Source organism: Tursiops truncatus, chromosome 2 (assembly GCF_011762595.2).
Source record: "Tursiops truncatus isolate mTurTru1 chromosome 2, mTurTru1.mat.Y, whole genome shotgun sequence".
Lineage (NCBI taxonomy): Eukaryota > Metazoa > Chordata > Mammalia > Artiodactyla > Delphinidae > Tursiops > Tursiops truncatus.
The window spans coordinates 104,687,505-104,705,238 of NC_047035.1; the positions used below are offsets into that span (position 1 = coordinate 104,687,505).

The 17,734-nt window shown below is 43.5% G+C and overlaps 1 protein-coding gene across 8 annotated transcripts in view; it reads left to right on the forward strand.

The window, feature by feature from the left end:
- TLN2 (talin 2) overlaps window positions 1-17,734 on the forward strand; it is a 446,949-nt gene that overhangs the window by 144,596 nt on the left and 284,619 nt on the right. The window contains exon 1 of one of the 8 annotated variants that reach the window (XM_073801110.1): window positions 14,650-14,727. The exons of 6 other annotated variants lie outside the window; for them this stretch is intronic. The gene's annotated coding sequence lies outside the window, so the exon portion shown is untranslated. Of the gene's footprint in view, window positions 1-14,649; window positions 14,728-17,734 lie in introns of those variants that run through there. One more of the 8 variants, XM_073801112.1, reaches the window with a different exon arrangement.

The window sequence follows — 17,734 nt, forward strand, 5'->3', positions numbered from 1 at the left end:
ATAGTAATTAGGTGTGTCCTTAGAGTTAATCTCTCCATGAACCTGTTCTATATGTTAAATAATCCAGATTTCAGATTCCTTAAAAACGTTCCTTAATGAATGGAGAAAGAATGTGTGGTGTACATATATACAATAGAATATTATTCACCCATGAGAAGGAGGGAAATCCTGCCGTTTGTGACAACACGGATGGGTGGACCTTGAGGGGGTAATATGCTAAGTGACATATGTCAGAGAAAGACAAATACTGTATGATATCACTTGCGTGGAATCTAAAAGAACAGAACTCACAGAAACAACAGAATGGTGGTTGCCAGGGGCTGGCAGGTGGGAGAAATGGGAAGATGTTGGTCAAAGGGTTCACAATTCCAGTTACAAGATAAGTAAATTTGAGAGGAGTCTAATGTACAGTATGGTGATTATAGTCAATACTGTATTACCTACCTGGAAGTTGAAAAAATAATGTTCCTTGTTTCTCCAGACCTTCAAAAATATTGTGTAAGTTTCTTCCCTGTACCAGGTGTGCACTTGGTGGTCCAAGCCTGGCTCTGTATCTCTTCTGTAGTCCCTTCAACCTACTGGAGCTCAGGGTGCCCCTTCCGCTAGAGTCTCAGGACTTGTAGTGTATGCTTCCTGTGGGACATTTGTATGCTTAGCCATCTTTTAATGTGTCGTTCCACAAGATGATACATAATGATAACCGGAAAGGAAGGTGTGAGGTTTATCATGTATTCCTAGAACAGCTTGTCACCAGATACCTGGGAAAAAAACCTGCGCAGTATGGCCAGGAAGGGTCATATTTTCCTGAAAAGGACAGGCATGAATTCCATAGCTTTGCAAAGATTCTAGGCTCTGATCTGCTTTTTGTTTCCTTGAGCACCCATTCCTAACTTACCTGCCACCGAGCCATCCTACACTTTGTATTCTCTTCTTCCACCCACTGATCATCTACTCTTCTGGGGAGAAAAACCTTTTAAAAGCAAGTTTGAGTAGAGTTACCAAAAAAAGTGACAGTGTGATATTTCCACACTAAGTTGTAATGGAAGCAAAGAAACCTTATCACGATAAGTTAGATTTATTCTGGTTTTCCTTATTCGTTATTGGTTGGGGCAACGTAGTCATTGCATTAATAGCTTAAGTCAGTGAAGATTTGGGTGGTGACCTCAGGGAATAGTTCACTAGATGTATTACGGTTTTTCTTTTGTTGACGGATGTATATAGGAAAATGGGGGATAAAAAGCAGTACATTTCTTTGCTCTTCCCTTCGTAAATTGCTGGTTGCAATAATGATTAAGGTATTGGGGGAAAAGTCCACATTCTTCTGTAGAAGAGGAAAGGAATGGTGGGGAAAAGGTAGGTTAATAGGGTAGGAAACATTTCTAGTGAGGAAACCTTTTTAACCTTGCATCTGCATGGTATGTCTTATCCTACTGTGTGTGTGTGTGTGTGTGTGTGTGTGTGTGTGTGTGTGTGTGTATAGATATGTTATTTTCTGAGTTTTCTTGAAGCGTTCCAGGCATGGCAGAGGCTGCAGATCTTCTGCAAATTTGCATATCCTTTTATGGTCAAGTAAATCAATAAGGAACAATTGTTCCCTGTTCCTGGACGGTGGTCTGAAATTCATACCGCTTCGGGTGTGCCGGTGAGCCCTTGTGCAAGCTTAGCCTTCCTGGGGTGTATTGACAGTACCTTGTTCCAACTGGGCACTCAATAAATATTGAACGGATACCCGGAATAGCAGCTTGAAGCTGAGGATGTTTGTGTCCCAGACTGATCCTGTCATTTCTTGGAACAAGCACCAGGGGAGGACGTGGCTATCTTTGTGCATCCCCAGTCTAAGGGATGTTTTTTCCTTTCCATATTCTGCTGGTTCTGTGAAGCAGTAGAGCCGGCCATGCAGGACATTAGGTGGGGCTGGAACATTCTGAAAGACTGGAAACTTGATGATGATGAGAGGGGAACAGCCGTTTCTGCTTCTTAATGGCAAGAGCAGGTCCTTTGATAGGAGGTGTGGCTGTTCTGCCTGGCAGACAGCCTAGGGAGGGAAATAGGCAGCGACTTTAGTCTCCCGCATCTCTGAAGGGGGTACTTTCCTGACCTGCTGGTGACAAAGAAAAGCAGTTGCTGCAAACCACATGGCTTTAGTGAAATAGACTCTTGATAGGGACTTCCCCTTTAACACAGAGCTAGACAGTTGAGTGGGGACATGGCTGATCTGCCTCTGTCGGATTCAGGGAATGGATTTAAAAGCGTGGACAGGGATTTTTGTGGTGGTGGTTGGCTGGTTTCTTTCTTCGGTGGGACATCAGCTATTTGGATTCACCCCTCTACTTTTGCCGTGTTAATTCTGGTTCTTTCATTTCTTGGCCCATAGTTGTGAGCTGGTGAGTTGTTTTTGAAAGGAGAAGCAGAAAAGGTGGTGTGTTCCAGACTGGCTTTTCAGGAGATAGGTTTTCTAACCTCACTTTGTCCTAAGGTTTGTTCTTTCTGTCCAGTCCCAGGAACAGGAGAGAGGGTCCCTCGCTCGTAGCATACAGATCCAGCGAGTGTCTGGGCCAGTGATAGCTTGTGAAGGCATCTTGGCACCATGGACAATGTGGATAGAAAAGCAAAATTAGGTTGGTCACTGGCCACAGAGCGAAGGCAGAGCCCTTTAGAACAGGAAGTGCTTTGAGAACCATCTCTAGTAGCCACGTGGCTAACATAAAGGGCAATTTTGAGAGCATCTACAGACTTGAGCAACTAGTAGAACTAAATTCCTCGTGGTAATTCTTGTGATATGCAGAGACTGTTAGAAGACATGGAATGTTTCAGTTGACAGGCCTTTGATCTGTAACATTGTCTGCAGGGCCTGGTAAATGAAATGCAATCTGTGAACCTCTTCAGAACCAATTTATAACCCAGGAAGAGAAGGCAGTGTTAATCAGGGAAGAGGATGAAGAAGCAGTATTGAATGGATGATTCTGGCTATTGAGCAAAGAAACCAAAGAAACTACTGGTCTCTAGGAGGGGAGGATTAATGGTTACTAAGCTCTCTATCATTATAGGTATATACATATTAGAAAGGTATTGCTTTACTCTATAGATCACTTATAGTGGTGGTGTAAATTTTGTCAGGCAGCCCTTCCATTTCTATAACCTGTTGAAAAACATGGTCAGGTGCTATTGATATAGACCTTAACCGGGGCAACAACATCCTTGCGCAGGAGACCTGTCATGCCACACACAAACGGGTTGACTTTGAGTGGCCAGGACTATATCGATCCTTTGGCTATATCAGCATCTTTGCTGCTTGTGTGTGAACACGCAGTGCATACACACTTACTTCCCCCTTTCTCATTTTCTTGTTTTCATCTTCAGTGGAAATAATACTGGGTCCTGATATCATCCTTCAACTTACTCATTGTCTCCTACCCATCACTGTGAAGGGGGATAAATCTCAGTCTCTGTTTATTTCGTGTCCCTCATTTAAACCTTACAGATGTACCCCTGGGTGCTCTAAAGGGACCTAGGACTGCAAGCACAAAAGAGGATATAAAAGGCTTGGAGGTGATCGGAGCCTGTTGACCTGTGAATGCCTTGGACTGTGCTTTTCTGTTTTCTATTCTGGTACTGCCCCTAGGATGATTTTATGCAGGTGTTGGAAAGGTCTGGGACTTGACTTTTTAGAACTTGCAGAGTTAGTCTACGTCTTCACTGGAAGGGCTTCAGTGATCTTCAGATGGGAAGGCAGCCTGATGAATTTCTGATCTTCATCCAGCTGTTACTGCCAGTCTGGTTGTGAAATGTGACAGGACTGTAGCCAACTGTGTAATGTTGAAATGTGTTGCATCTGAAATTCCTTTCTATCTTCTACATTGCTATGTGAAATAAGCGGGTATGACTGGCAGCGACCAGGAGGTTTAAATCACATTTTGAATTTGCTTAAAGAGATTTATTGGTTTTCTGCGAATCACAAGACATTGTGCAAGGGGCTGTTTAGAAGGAGTTGAAAAATACACAGAACTTGAAATCCAGTTTGAGGTTCTGCTTGCAAAAGGATCATTAAAAGTGTAAGGTTAGGATATGGATGACAACTAAAATCGAGGGTGTTCTCAAGGTGGGAGCTTGGAGGAGACAAGAAAACTATGGTTCTGGATATCTGCCCTCACAGGGGTAAGGACTCCAGCCTGAGTCTAGAAGACCAGACAGGATTTGAATAAAAGAGAACAAGGGAAGAATATTTTAGGCATAAATGACACACACAGGTGGGAGGTGGGAATGGATGAGGTATGTTGGTGGACAGTATACAGACTCTTGGAATAGTAGATCTATGTATGTGCTAAGAGAAAAGGGAAAGATCAACTTGAAAGGTAGGAGTGGGCATGCATCATGATGCTTTGGATAATAGAAAACCTGAATTAGCCTAAACAATGAAGATAACTCATTGATTCAATCACCTGTCAAGTTGCAGACATGGTTCTTGAGATTTTCTTAGATTTCCTCATGTTCCCAAGATGGCTGCCAGCAGCAAGGCTACATCCTTCTTTGTTCACATCTATAACCATCAAATAAAAGACCTGAGCTTTGTTCTGACTGGACCAGCTGTAAATTATGGGCAGCTTTGAATCCTAGGGTAAATGAGCTTGAGTGAGTCTAGACTTTATCCTGTGGGTTGACCCACTTGGGCTAATTACAGATTTGTCTTCATCTTTGATAATCAGAATGTTTAACCTTGGCCTTAAGTATCATATTCTCATGCCCAGAAAAGTTCTTTGGTGACGACTTTTCCTTCTCATCTTCACTGGCTGCTTCTGCTCCTTGCTAGGACTGCACATGCTCAGTCAACTAGCTGACTGATGTTGAAAACCCTACAGAGTGCCAAATTTGAATGGCTCTGGAGAACTACCTCTCCTTTCTCCTGTGGGGCTCTCTGAGAGTCATGCCCCACTCACTCAGAATTCCTCTGTGGGAGGTTACTCAATTGAGTCTTCTGTTTTTTCCCATTAACATTAGTCACAAATTAGGTAGAATTGATGAAGTTCAACAGTGGCATTGAGAGGCCATCCATCCATCCGTGCATACATTTATTCAACAAATGAGTACCTGCTATGTGCCAGGGACTGTGCTTGCCACTGGGGATGAGCCCAGGTATAGCACATAGTCCCTACCCTTGAGCTCTCAGTCTGGTTGCAGAAGCACAATTCTGATTTTATGGGGTGGATATCGTATGTAGCATATTGGAGTTTAGAAAAGAGGCGTTTGTCTCAAATGAATGTGTTAACAACAGACGACATTTCCTAGCTCCGCTAGATGCTGAAAATGCGCTTAGGGGATAGAGTCAGGCAATGGGAAATGTGATCAATAAATAAAGATATAATGATGGCATTTTCAGTAATCCACAGGTGTTATTCTGTGGCTGGGCTATAGTTGTTAAAGAAGTGGGAGGTGGAATGGACCCTACAGATTCCCAATACTTCCATCCAAGATTCCAGTCAGTAGGCCAGGGATGTGATCTGGGAATTACATTTTAATCTCTGACTTCTTGGGGGGGTCCTGATCCTGGTGGCCTGAAACGTCCTGGCCTGGAGTGCGGAGTGTGGGTGTGGAGCAGCACATGTAGGCTGGAGTAGAGGAAGAATAGGAGCCTGAGAGAGTGGCAAGAGAGGCTGCAGAAGGATGGAAGACTGTCGTTTCTAGGGTTGAGTGCTCAGCAGGACCCGGTAGGAAGTTGAAGGCATTTGACAGCAGGACCTGTAGTCTCCAGCAGAGCATACTTAGAACAGTAAACAATGTCTTGGCCTTATTTTTTCACAGTTGAGCTAAAACATCTTTCCAGAATAAAAGATTCTTGAATTAATCACTTGGCTCTAAACTCATGCAGCCAAGAATTCAGGTTCCAAACTCCAAGTGCAGTTCTTAGTCTACTAGTCTGCCTCCCACTTGAGAATTATTTATCCTTGTTAGGTTAGTACAGTGATTTTGAAATGCTCTTGAGTGACCCTTGGAGGCCACTCTACAAATTGCTTGATTCACTGTTTAAAAATAGGATTGATTCAAGACTGAATAAATGTATAATATTAAATCCACATGGGGGGCAGTGTGCAGTAAAGATACTTGTGGGGGGGGCACTTAGTTGGGCCTTTTTTCATAGAATCATTAAGACCTAGTAAGACTTTTAAATTTTCTTCCTCAGACAGGGTAACTGTAAGAACCGTCTCAAAGGTTCGTGACTTGATCTGAAAGTTGCTAGGAGTGTGTTGGGTTCTCTATCTCATGAGCAGTATACTACACATTCTACTTTTCAAATTTCCTATGCAGTGATGATTTTTACTTTCCTAGTGTTAAAAACAGAAAATAGATTTCAGACTGGTTCCATGTTTTACATTACTGTTGGAGTTACCCCATTCACCATTACAAGTGGAAATGATGGGAAAAGTAGCACTTCTCAATATAGCTTGTAACTGCTTTGTGTTTTCAGTTGCATTTAATAAAAATTTATTAGTTAAGTTTGAAAATAAAGGGGCACCAACAAATAAGGTAGGAGAGCTGCTTCGTCCTTGACATTTAATTATTTATTTAGTGTTAGGCATTAAAGTGTACATTGATAGAAGGTGTAAAGATTCAGGTCACTTAGCACAGGATTTCTCAGTCTTGGCACTATTGACAATTTGGGCCAGATAATCCTGTTGTTGGAGTCTGTCTTGTGCATTCTAAGATGTTTTGCAGCATCCCTGGCCCCTACCCACTAGACCCAATCAATGATAATCACCAGTTGTCTCCAAACATTGCCAAATGTCCCCTGGGAGCGAAATCACACCTGGTTGAGAACCACTGAGTTAGCAGAGACAAAAAAGCTTTTTATGGATCTCTCTTGACTCTGCTGTTAATCCATCTTTTGAGAATACTGCTCTGTCTAATAAAGGAAAAGGCGTACAGTTGATTATCGTTATTTAAGATCCCATATTTGCAAATTTGTCTACTGGCTAAAATTCATTTGTAACCCTAAAATCAATACTCCTGGCCCCTTTGCAGTCAGTCTTGGACACGCACACGTGCAGAGAGGCAAAAAAAATCTGAGTCACCTGATGCATCTGTTCCCAGCTGAGGTCAAACAAGGTGATGCTGTGTCTTCTTGTTTCAGCTCTCAGTCCGTAAACAACTATCCTTTTCACAGTCTATTTAGTGCCATGTTTTTCAGATTTTTGTGCTTCTTGGTGATTTTGCTCTTTCAAATGGCCCCTAAGTGTAGTGCTGAAGTGCTGCCTAGTGTTTAAGTACAAGAAGGCTGTAATGTGCCTTATGGAGAAAATGGGGATACTTTAGGTAAGCTTCATTGAGGCAAGAGTGATGGTGCTGTTGGCCATGAGTTCAATGTCCGTCATATCTGTCCATCTATCTGTGTGTCTTTAAACAGAAACACAGATATCACAGGGTTATATATTGATGAGTTGATGAAACTGCTGTGACTGGAGGCTCATAAGAACCTAACCCTGGATTTCCCCTTGGAGCAATAGTCAAGTATTGACTAGTTCATTGTCTGTGGTGACTTTGCAGAACATAACTACTGCAAATAGCAAGAATCAACTCTACTATTATTTTTCTACCTTTCAAAAGCCCAGATTTTAAAGATCTAAGGTGATATATGTATTAAGCTACATTGTTTTTCTTTATAAAAATTAAGATAGCCACGTTATAGAAAACTGGTAAAGCATATAATTGCAGAGTCAATGGATATAGATATGTTTAAAGCCATTCCATACCTGGCGAAAAGATTGTACCTATTTACAGTGCCCCAGCGATTTACTACAGTGCCATTTTCAGTGCATCTGTGCCAGCATTCTTTTGCATGTTTCATAGTTTTAAAATGACAAAATTGATACATGTTAGAGAATTCAAGTAATACAGATATTTAGAAAATCAACTGTAAAAGTCTCTCTCTTTCTCACCTTTTCCCACCTCTTCCTAAAGAGTGTTAAGAATTTGATGTGTGTCATTTCAAGGCTTTTAATAAATGCACATAAAAATAAATGCATTTTATAACCATAATTTAATACAGAAGGGACTGAATACTTGCCTACTTTGTGTTATGCTTTGTCACTTCATATAACTTAGGTGGAAAAAAATGCTTCCTTGTTATTTATAAAATACTTAAGTTGTCAGGAAAAATTATATAAATAATGGTTCTGTTTAATAGTTATTGTTTAATTTTTGTGCTAAGAGATTAGCTTGTGATAAATGTCTTTTAATTTGTAGTTATTTTTTTCCTGGTAGCCTAAGCTACAGAACACAACAGTTTCAGTCTTGGAATTTTATGAATTTTTTCTCACTAGGCTTGATGGAGGATTTCAAAGAACTGAATTTCCTGATAGAAGAGTACTTAATCAGTAGATGCAAATGGGTAAACTTTGTCCAGGATCAGGCAAGATGCGTAATATAAATTAGTACACAGATATTTGTACTAATTTTTGATTAGTACAAATGATTATGGTGTGAGGAATGATTATGATGTGAGGAACACTTTTGCGTCAAAGTGATCCTGAAAGAGGACATTTGAGGGATGGCTGATACTCACTTGTGAGTTTCACACCCATAGGGACTACTTGGAGTGACTGGGAATCCTATAGATGAGATTTCCCCGATCTAAGGTGAGGAAGTGAGACCTCTTTGTACCAGCTGTTGATACTAAATAGACAGGAAATTTTGATTGAGTTTTAAGCCTTACTTCCATCAGAAAGCTATAGTTTTCACATAGGGTGACTTAAAGAGATACCATAAAAATGCTCCTGGGAAAGAAAGACTAAAACATTAGTAGCATTGTTTGATGGAAACTCAGAACTGCAGACCTTTGAAACAAATGACATATGCTATTTCTAGGATGATGGGACAGGGGAATTGTACTGATTTAGGATTACCTGTTGACTATTTAGAAAAAGGTAAAATAAAAAGCATGACTTTACCAAGAAGGACTGTTTCTGGGAAGAATGGAAAAGATGGGATCATGCGACTGGCTGAGTGTGAATTTCTCCACTTCACAGTGAGACAGACCTAAAAGATTCTATTTTGCAGGGCATAGGATTCTATTTTGCAATAAGGGAGTGTCACTTAACATGGTAACTTTGCACCTTGGTCCCAAATTCAGCACTCCAGCAAGACTCCAGTAGGCCTTCTGGTAGATGTGAAGAAAACTCAAGGTTTTGGCAGAGACCTGGATTTTTTTTTTTTTTTTTTTTTGCTGTACGCGGGCCTCTCACTGTTGTGGCCTCTCCCGTTGCGGAGCACAGGCTCTGGATGTGCAGGCTCAGCGGCCATGGCGCACGGGCCTAGCTGCTCCGCGGCATGTGGGATCTTCCCGGACCGGGGCACGAACCCGTGTCCCCTGCATCGACAGGCGGACTCTCAACCACTGCGCCACCAGGGAAGCCCGAGACCTGGATTTTTAAAAACACTTTTACAATGCATTTGTTAGGGAAAAAAAAATCACAGAGTTTTCGAGTTTTGTAAAAGCTGTCCCATTTAAAAGGAAAAAAGAACACCCCTCCCATAGGTTAGGAATTACGAGGTCTCTTCCCTATGAGATTCTTAGTTTACTTATGGGATGATTGTTTGTTTACTTATGTATTCAGATAATCATCAAGTGCATAGTTTCTCTTCCAGAACATCTATGGGAGAGGCTCTAAGGAAAATGTTTAAAGGAAAATATTTCAGGGATTGTCCACGCGGTCCTCTTATTTTTATTCCTGACAAATAGCAAGCAAATTTTTTTCTACTCTACTAATTTTTAATTTGTGAATATTTATGAAAGGACTTACTTGAAGTATTCCTTTATATTAACTTTTTTGTTGAAAAAAAGTTTAATAATATATACAAATGTATGTTATTAACAATATTTGAATTCTCACTTGTTATGAAATAGTTACACATTATAGGAAGTTTAAGAGTAAAAAGTAATAGATCAAGTTGTGTTCCCCCCCCCCCCAAAAAGTCTTTTAAAATAATGTTTCTTTACTGAGTGTCTTTAGCTTTGTTTATAAAATATAGAAGGTTTAACCATAGTGTTGCCACATCTGTGAGCTTTTCTTTATCTCACAGAAAAAGAAGATAAGAGTCTTCTTTGTACATGACAGTCTTCATATTTTTTTTTCTGGCTTTATGGTTTGTTTGTTTGTTTTTTTTTTTTGCGGTACTGGCGGGCCTCTCACTGCTGCGGCCCCTCCCGTCCCGGAGCGCAGGCTCAGCGGCCACGGCCCACGGGCCCAGCCGTTCCGCAGCATGTGGGATCCTCCCGGACCGGGGCACGAACCCGCGCCCCCTGCATTGGCAGGCGGACTCTCAACCACTGTGCCACCAGGGAAGCCCCGGCTTTATAGTTTTTTACATTTATACTTCTTACCTACTTGGAATTTGTTTTTGTGTCTGTTAGTGGTATACTTGTAACTTAGTTTTTGTTTATGTGTTTACTTTCCCAATGTAATGTGTCAAATAGTTTGCTCTTTTTACTTACTTTAAATGATAAGTTTATTGTCTCCTTGATATCTATGTATTTGTTTTTCATATTCTCTATCCTGTTATTTATTTGTGTGATGATATCACACCATTTTAGTTACTATAGCTTTACAGTGTGTTTAGTTTTGTCAGGCTAGACATTATTCATTATGCATTATTCATTATTTTTCAAAAACATATTTTAGTTATCTGAAGCTTTTTCTCTTCCAGTTAAACTTTAGAATCGGCTTTATAAGTTCTGCAGAATATCCTGTTGCGATGTTGTTTGGATCGTACTGATTTTTTAAACTGGTAGAGGGATAATTGCTGTCTAACAATATTGAGTCTTCCCATCTGGGAAATGGTAGTTCTCTCCATTATTTGTATCTTCTTTTACTGTCCTTCAGTAAAATTTAAGATAAGATTGATTTGGTGTATTTATAGGTAGGTTTATTTTCTAGGTATTTTTTTCTGCTTTCCCTCCCTCCCTTCCATCCCTTCTTGATAACGAGTGGAATTTTTAAAAATGACATTTTCTAAATGGTTACTGTATCTGACCATCTATAATTGACTAGATTCTAGGCAGACAGGCATTTCATTAGCAAAAAATGAAGAAGGCCTGCCTCCTTTCTAGTATTTTTACCTTACTTCATTTCTCTGCATTAGTTAGAGCGTGGAGTAAAATGTTGAGTAGAAATAGCACGTGTCCTTGTCGTCTTCCTCATTTTAATGGAACATTACTTGTAATTTACCATTTGTTGGCTGATTTCCACACATTTATGATTTAGTTGTCTTTACTGGACAGTATTCATAAGAAAATGTCAAATTGATTATAATCGGGGGAAATGTTTAAGTCACTGATTTTTTTCCCAAAGGACGTGGCAGTGATGTGAGACATGCCACGCACACAAAACATTCCTGATGCATTGAGGTGCTCCTTCTTGGTTCTCCTCTAAGAAATTCACACCATTTGGAGCCTGCTGAAGCCTCTGAGGAATTCCTGGACCACAGGACCTCTGCAGCAACCCTAGGCAACACTTTGGGCCAGGCTAACTTACATGAACCTGGTGATCTGATTTTTCTGGAGGGTGTGGGTTCAATAGAGGGGGTCTAGCCAGTGGCACAGACGCAGGTTGGGGTGGAGTCTTGGGGTATTAAAGTCATGTTCTCTTTAAGCAGGTGGAGCCATGTTGTAAATGTGCCGTGAGAATAAATTGGCAGGGTTGAAATTCAGAAAATCCTTACTAATGGTCAGATTCAGAAGCACTTTGGGGACTGCACGCGGGCAGTGAATTTAGACATGTCAACAACCAGATGTGTCAGAGGAAGAGAATAACACACACAGGTGTGCGATGCGTTAGCCCAGATCTCTGGCACTTCCATGTGGTTGAGAGGTCAGTTTCTGGGTTGCTAGAGGTAGGCTGGCAGAGTTAAAATGAAAACCACAGGCTCAGAATGTAACCTCAGTCCTTACCTTGTAAACAGTCATCCTTTTTTGCAAGTACATTCCACTACCTGGGAACACTTCTCCTAGGTAAATTCAAAATGACCACGTGTGCCCGAAAGACACCAGCCCTTAATACATTTACAGGAAGGGTTTTCCAGCTGTGATTCCTTCCTGGAGCCCTGTGTACCTGTGGAGGCCTGTGAGCGACTTGCAGAACTTGGGGGCTCCAAGTCTTGTGCCCCCATTTCAACCAGAGCAGCTCTGCCTTTATGAATCTGCATTGCTTATTGGCTTCTGAGTAAAGTTACATTAAAAAAAAAAAAGCAACACTTGGCTGCTTAAAAACAAAAACAAAAAACCTTGAAAGCCATCATTGTCATTCATTTTACTAATTTAAATCATGTTTGTACAGTAATGTTGATATTGCCTACATAACTACGGGCATTTTATATTCCCACTCAACTGCATTTCTCAATGCAACTTTCCTCAAATACAGGATTTAGAAATGATTTCCTCATCCATTTTATGTACACCTTACAGCAGTTAGTGTGTGCATGCATGTGATTGGGTCAATTGTGTACATGTCATATTTCCTGATAAATGATAAGCTTCTTACCGACCCACCTGCTTGTGTTGTCTGTATTTGTTTTCTGTCTCCACTCCCACCCTCATCACTGAACACCTCCCACGAGTCCAGGATGTAGTTCCTGATTCCACTTGGACTGCTGTGAATGAACGTCCCCTTGCCCTTCTGCTCATGATGTGAACAGGAAAGCAGGCCGGGAGGAGTTCAGAGGCAGGATTCCCCAGCAGCCTGACATGCCTCTTGCTTTTCAGCATGCAGGCCAGTTGTTAATAAGAGAGCGCTAAGTAGCCTACCCCGGGGATTGCTGTATTTTACTAGGATCACCAAAGATCGAGGCAGGAGAGCTGGCCAGCAGAACCTCTCCCAGTTCTGCGTGGGCTACAGTCTAAGTAAATGAGGCCAGCGGATGTGGCTGCAGCCCAGAGGAATTAGAATGAAGTCTTGTTTCACAGAGAGATTATCAACTTTCTCCTCAGTGTTCAGCTACACCCTTCCTGCTCTTCCTGGGCAAATTGGAGTCCCTTCTCTCCTAAGGAGCACCATCTGGTTAATCTGGCCCAAAGTGAGCTGTGCTTTCCATTCTTGAGCCAGACTGTGTATTCTCTCGCTAGCACTTTCTTGCAGCCGTGCTACCACATTCTGCAGTTATCCAGTGAGAGGTTTTATCTGTCACACCGGCTCTGAGATAGCACTGGGCGCACATTGGGTGATTATTTCAGGCAGGGGTCTTTGGTTGTGGTAGGCACCTATTCACATCAGTTTGGTAAACAGGGAAGGTTTCTGTGTGTCGTCTTTGATACCAGAGGATGGGAAGTACAGCACCCATGGGGCTCAGGGGAATTGGACTGAGACACTCAAGGTGCTCTTCTGGGCTCCTGCACCTCTGATCCTATCTTGGGGTGTCCTTGATCCTCTTGTTATGCACTTGAACTTGCAGGTCCAGCCCCGGCCTTTCTGACTTCCTAACTTTCCAAGCTCCCTGCCAGGGTTTCATCAGACAGAAAGGCTCAGTGACTGGGGACAATCTTGGCAAAAATTGGCTTGTCGGAGCCAGGTCACCTAAATATTAGGTCCCTGGCCTGACAATGGATTAACTGCCTTAGGTTCAGAGCTCCACCCCTTTTTCTTGGAAAAAGGCGTCATTCTCTGCGCTAGTACCCGGTGTGGCCTGTTGCTATTCTCAGCCCTCACCACCCAGAGGGCTTTGGTGGAGGGGAAGGGGAGGAGGTGAGGCAGGCCCCATGGTCCTTGAGGCTGTATGGACCACAGAACGTGTCTCTTACATTGCTCAAGTATTTACTAAATAATGAAATGATTTATTCTCTTTGCCAATTCCCATATTTGCTGCTTTGAAGTGAAATTTACCTCTAACCTCTGTCTTTCCTTGTAAGAAATGGCGATCATGCTGGAATCTGTCTTCCAACTGGCCCATGACCCCCACCCTGCTCCTCAGCCCGCCTTTGGGGTTGGATCCCAGCTGAATTACATAACGAAGGCAGCCAGATAGCATCGCAGTGCAGCCCTGCCAGTCCTTCCAGGAGGCAGAGTGAGGAACAGCTCCACCGAGAGCAGCCTTGGCAAAGATGCTGTGTACAGATAGGGCTTTGCGGCCCCCTTCATCCCCTCTCACTAGCTGAGCCTGCAGAGCTGGCCGGGTAGCGAGAGGCTGTGTGTGCAGCCCGGGAGTGTTCCCCTGGGTTCACATGGCAGAGAGTGCAAACGATTTGACTTCCCAGCTGTGCAGAATGTCCCTGCTCCCCCGCTTCCTCTACCGAGTAGGGAACGAAAAAGAAATCATTCTAAAACGACAGAGAAGGAAAGAGTGAGCTTGCCTGATTCACAGGAGTTGGTGTCTGTGCTGCGCGTTGCGGCTTCATCAGACCCATGTGGTATTTTGGAGTGGCGGGAATAATAGGGCTTACACCTAATCAAGGAAAAAGAATTCCAAACAAAAGCCCTGGTGGGGTTTCCTGGGCTGGAGCGTGATATTGTAGTAAATGGAAAGCAGAGTTCCGCCCTCCAATCTCTGGTCTGATTACACAAATTAGAGCAGGGGCCCTGTTTTCAAAGGAATGTGACACGCCCCATCGGGGCCCCTCCTCAGAGGGTGTGTCTGCATTTCCTTAAGCCCTCTCCTTACCAGTTAATGCTTTCACCAGAGGAGCCAGAGCCTTGTGTGGAATAATTCCGAGGCCTTCCTTAGGGTCTCTGCCAGGGGACCACTTTACAGGTGAGTTTACCTTATGTCACAGCCCTCTAGGGAGTCCTGTGGCTGAATGCGCCACCCTTCTGCATTGTTCAACAGAAAGTGCATGCAGGGTTCTGACATTCCAGGAACAATCGTCTACATTTCCAAGTACCAGTGAGCCAAACACTTTGTATGGGGTAGAGGAAAATGTTTAGATAAAAAGTCTCTTTTCTTGGAAAAAGGCGTCATTCTCTGCGCTAGTACCCGGTGGCCTGTTGCTGTTGTCAGCCTTCACCACTCCTTTTCCAGAATATTACCGACCCCCTGGCTTGGCCTTTCTGAACTACTTGAGGGTTCCCTGATGGGCCAGGTTCCTCTCAGGAACTCTGCCGCTTGCAGTTTCCCACCCACCCCTTCCCCCTTTCCTCTCCTTCTCTTTTCTTGTCAGCCTGCAGATTTAAACATCCTCTTCCTTGAGAAGGCTCCCCTTACTCCTCTCTCTCCTGTCCTGACCCCCCCCCCCCCACCGCCGCCTTCCCCCTGCTGTTAGGTGCCAAGGACGCTGTCTTACTCATCTTCAAATTCCTGATACCTGGTGCATCACAGGTACACCTCAGCGGTTTGAGGGAAATTCTCTCCTTTTCAGCTTATGATATGTTCTAATTATATTTTTCTCTAGAGCCAACTTAAGCCCCATGTTACATAAATATGTCTCTGTGATAGCCTCGACGACTTCTGATCTTAAAAAAATGTTTTTCTTGAAACCATTTTGGTTTGTTTTTACCCACATGTCTTGCTGCCTTAGCTCTTGTGTAACTTCCACGTGCTGGGAGTGCAGTAACTATGCGACAACCGAGGGGTCCCTGAGACAGTCGCCTGAGTCCTGGTGTCTGGCTTGTTGTCCTCACTTTTTTTTTGCGGTACGCTGGCCTCTCACTGTTGCGGCCTCTCCCGTTGCGGAGCACAGGCTCTGGACGCGCAGGCTCAGTGGCCATGGCTTACGGGCCCAGCCGCTCCGCGGCACGTGGGATCTTCCCGGACCGGGGCACGAACCCGTGTCCCCTGCATCGGCAGGCGGACTCTCAACCACTGCGCCACCAGGGAAGCCCCGGTGGTCCTCACTTTTAACTTGCGCTTTGTGAAGGTAACAGCCCAATAGTGAGGGTGAGATGCGGTCACACAGGTGGTGGTACCCAGCTCTCTGACTGCTCCTCCCTCTGCCCCGCCTCAGCTAGTCTTCCTGAAATGTTCCTATTCTTCTAAAATGCCCCAGCCTTCCTGCCACTTCCTGTACGTGATGTCCAATTGCTGTGGCCCCTCTCCATTGCGAGCTGTGCTCCCTGTCGTTTTCCAGAGTCAGCTCCCCCTGGCTTCTGTGGGACGCCCCTTTCTGCAGTTCCTTCACGTCCCCGCACCAGTATTCCCCAGGATGACTTTGGATGACCCCACCCACCACGGTGCACACCCCATTATATCGTAGTCATTTGTGGGTCTCTCCTCCCCTGGATTTGGAGGATGGTTCTGCGGCAGAGCCCTGGCTTTACCTCCCTCCTGTGTTCCTAACCCCCTAGCCCAGAGCCATACGTGCAATTCCTACTCTTAGAGCCAATAAATTAGTTCATAGGGGGCATTTAATTTTTTAAAAAAATAACAGCGTGCATATCCTCCATGGTGGTGTTTTAGCTTTTAAAATGATTGCACATGTCCTAATACTGTCAGAGGTCAGGGCTGTAAACAGGTCGTGTCCTATTCCACAGGCGAGGAAGGGAGACTGAGGGGCTCAGAACCATAGCCGCACGGCTTGTGTGACGCACAGTGGTGACCGAGACCTGGGCCTTCAGAGGCATGTCTGGTGGACTTTTCCCCATATGTCAGACTCCTGTAGACTTGATGGAAGTCACATTCTGGTAGGAATCGGGTAGCCCAGCTTTCTGGCTTTATCATGGGGTGCAGAGGCTGGTCTCACAGGTAAAAGTAAAGATGATCTGATTGGCCTTTCCCCATGATGGTGGCAACCCCCCCACCCCCGCTTTTAATCTACGAAGATTTCAGACCTGGATGAGAGAGTTCTGTGACCACTTCAGGTTTTGCCTAGGTTAGCCACCTCCTGGATTATATACCTTATAGATGTCACACTTTGGTGTCGTTTTTCCTAAACATGTTAATTTTCTCATGCTATGTAAGATGCTGCATTTTCCCCATTGACATATATGTTTTCAGAAACGATTAAAAATATCTACTTGTCGCCTGTGCCCCACAGAGCAGAGCTCCATGGTGGACCTGCTAATTTGTGCGTGTCTGCTTGCTAAAGCTTCACCAGCAGTAACCCCAGACAAGCTGCTAATAAGTGTTAAAACACTGCGGGTGTGCATGCTGGGTGATGTCCCAGCTAGCACTCAGGGCACAGACTTCTTCCTGATGTGCCAGGGGTGAATAAAGTTCATAAATATTTTGAGAAACGTTCACAATATTCTTTCAGTACAGTAAAAAAATTTCATTAGTTTGGAATAGCGGGAAGTCACCTAACTTAGAATTATAAGGAAAATTTGAAAGCATTAAAGTATCTCCACAATAAATTGCACTGGGCTGACAGATGATGTACCTGAAAGAGCTTTTTGAAATATGATCTGTGCCCCAAATTTAAGACATTATTGCCCACTAGAGGGTTTTAGAGGATCTGTGCTCATGGGGATTTAAGAGCAACAATTAACATGCTACTTCTTAATTAAGTGCTTCTGGGTTGCTGGAGGGGTACTCTCTGGCAACAGTTGCACCCTGAAATTCCTTACATAGCTCTGTATTAATCTGAATGAACCTGAACCTGTTTTGATTACCCTTGTTCTGCTAGGCAGACCCTTTAAACTTCCACCTGTGTAGGTCTGGGGTCATCTCACATGATGAGTTGGTATAGTTCATGGTAAGGCCATCCTCCTGTGGTTCAAATCAAATATTGGAACGTCTGCTGTCTGCAGCAACTTTCGACCAGCTTTCGACAAGTGGCAAAATGTACTTCCTGCCCACAAGAAGTTTCCAGTCCACTGTAGAGGAC